Source organism: Helobdella robusta (genome assembly GCF_000326865.2).
Source record: "Helobdella robusta unplaced genomic scaffold HELROscaffold_76, whole genome shotgun sequence".
In the NCBI taxonomy this organism is placed as follows: Eukaryota; Metazoa; Annelida; class Clitellata; order Rhynchobdellida; family Glossiphoniidae; genus Helobdella; species Helobdella robusta.
Genome location: NW_008705432.1, coordinates 327,494 through 330,958, shown reverse-complemented (window position 1 = coordinate 330,958; position 3,465 = coordinate 327,494).

Below are 3,465 nucleotides of genomic sequence, written 5' to 3'. Positions count from 1 at the left end.
TATCATTATCGGGACTATCATCATCACCACCACAATCATCATCATCAATACAACGTGTCCACAATCATCATCATCAATACAACGTGTCCAGACGCATATCATCATCATCATAATCATCGTCATCATCATCATCATTATCGTCATCACCACTATCATCCTCATCACCACCACCACCACCACAATCATCATCAGTATAACGTGTCCAGACGCATATCATCATCATCAGCACTTCAGCATGATTACTTCGCCTGTCTGGGACCTGAAGTTCATAAATTGGCCGATAGTTAGTTATGATGATGATGGTGGTGGTGGTGATGATGATTGTGAGGGTTATGATGATGATGGTGAGGGTGATGATGATGATGGTGAGGGTTATGATGATGATGGTGAGGGTGATGATGATGATTGTGAGGGTTATGATGATGATGGTGTTGATGATGATAATGTTGATTAGTTTTGTCATCAGCGAACGCCTCACAACTGTCATCATCAATTTCATCATCATCTTGTCATCATCATCATCGTCGTCGTCACCATATTATTATTATCACCATCGTCATCATCATCACCACCATCGTCATCATCATCACCACCATCGTCATCGTCATCACCACCATCGTCATCAGCTGATTCGATATTTCGAGTGGCCGGCCTCCAGCTGCACAGGGATCCAGGTCTGGCAGCCTCCTCCTCTTCTTCATCTTCATCCTCCTCTCATAAGAGGAATAAAACAAGTCATGATGATGATGATCGTGATGGTGGTGAAGATGATGATGGTGGTGATGATGATGATGATGATTATTATTATTATTATTATGATGGTGATTATGGTGGTTGTGATGATGATGATGATGGTGGTGGAGATGATTGTGATGGTGATGATGATGCTGTAGGCAATGATGATGATAATGATGTTTTTAATGAATTGTTAGGAGTGAAATATTGGAGGCAGAGTGTCGTCTTCTGAGCTGAAGATGATGACGAAAATGAAGGTCAACATCATCATCGTCGTCGTCGTCATCATTATCAACATCATCATCACCATCATCATTATTATTAACGATTGCATCATCATCATCAACGACCCAATCAATGAATTAGATTTAATTCTTACTTACATACACATACACACACACATACACACACACACACACATATCTACACACACATACACATACATAAATACATACATATATACAAACCTCAATTAAATGCTATAAACACACAAATGATTTTAAATTAATCATCATCGAATGATACTATCTTTATGTTAATTTATATATATATATATATATACTATAAGAGTTCAGTTACTGTTGACACTTCATTTTTAATGAACATCCTATCATGCTTTAAATAGATTTTACTTTTAAATTTAAATTTTTTTTTTAATTTCCGTGTTGGTTAGCTTAGTTTTTTTTTGTTGTTGTTCGTTGCTGCTGTTCAGTATTTATGAAATTCATTTCGCATATTTGTAATCTTTTTAAATTTTATTTTATTAGTTTCCTGATTCTTTTGTGTGGATAATGATGATGTTCAGAGAATTTTTATGATCTTTTATTGGGAAATTTACATCATATATATATATATATATATATATATATATATATATATATATATATATATATATATATATATATATGTTTGTGTGAATGTATGTTAATTTAATGTTCTTTTTATTTTGGAATGTTTCCGATGATCTTTTTGATAAGCTGAAATGTTCATATGTATTTACACACACACACACACACAGTTTGTGTATACACGCACAATACACACACACACATATACACACAAACTCACACATACATAGCCACACACACACACATACACACACGAAACGAAACAAAATTTATTTTATTTGCTTCTCAAGATTAAAAAAAAGCAGGAAGGCCGTATTAGAATTCATATAATTCATATTTATACACGCACACACACACACATACATATACACACAAACTAACACATACATAGCCAAACACACACACACACACACACACGAACGTACATATAGGCTAACTTGTTTAGATATTGTATTGTATTTGTGACATCGTTGAAAATAGAATTAGATTCAGGACGATGTTCCTTCATTCTGTTTCTCTATATTCTCATGGTTCATTCATTTGAAGAAGCGTTCTTGCGTTAATCTTCTCATACTTTACTTCTGCTACTGCTACTACTACTACTGCTGCTGCTGCTGCTGCTGCTACTAATAATACTATTCCTATTACTACTACTACTACTACTACTACAACTTTTGCCGTTAGTTTTACCACTAGTTCGACTGATACTACTATCATTACTACTGCTGCTGCTACTGCTGCTACTACTGTTACTACAACTGCCTTATAAAACTCTGCAACTGTAGAGCATAAATTCTCCGAATGGCCATCAATTTGGTCCTACACTATGAGTGAGAGGTTGTTTTTTGGGAAAAATTCTTCATTTCTGCCTGATTCTTAATAATAAATTTCCCTCCTAACGTATAACATCCAACAATTCTTGCTCTCCCTGGAGTATGAAAAGCACTGCCGACTTGCAATGCTGCTCTTTTCGTAGTTAATCTATAGTTTAAATTACAAGTTACTGCTGATACTATGTTATTATTATTATTATTGTTGTTATTATTATTATTATTATTAACATTTATTTATTGTCTGAATTGTATTTTTGTTACTTCGAATCGTATGTCATATTATTTATTAAGGATACATGTACTATAGATATATATCTAAATATTTCTGTACATACACGCATATATCATTCTATATAGCTGTCATATCATGTTAATAATTATAACAACAATACTTCTAATGTTATTATTATTATTTTTGCTATAATTATTATTATTAATTATTATTTACTAGTCGCATTTTTGGTTTATCATATTTTTCTAAATTAATTCAAATTTTGGATTGATTGATTGATTGATGGATTTATTGATTGATTGGTTGATTGATTGATTGATTGATTGATTGATTGGTTGGTTGATTGATTGATTGATTGATTGATTGGTTGGTTGGTTTGGTTGGTTGGTTGGTTGGTTGGTTGGTTGGTTGGTTGGTTGGTTGGTTGGTTGGTTGGTTGGTTGGTTGGTTGGTTGGTTGGTTGGTTGGTTGGTTGGTTGGTTGGTTGGTTGGATGGATAGTTGATTGGTTGATTAAATAATTGTGTTTTGATTGGTTCAATGATATATACATTCATTCACTTATTTGTTCGTTCGTTCGATCGTTCGTTCAACATTCATCCAATCATGAACCTCATCTTAAATTACTGATTTGTAATTTTTAACTCTCATCACCTCAATCGTATTCTTCTTCACAGAAGACTTTTTTAACGATATCATCCTCATCATCGTCGTCATCAGCATCACTATCAGTATCGTAATTGTGATCATTATCATCATGGCTACTATGATCATGAACGTTTCCAGCCTCATCATCATCATCATCATCATCATCATCA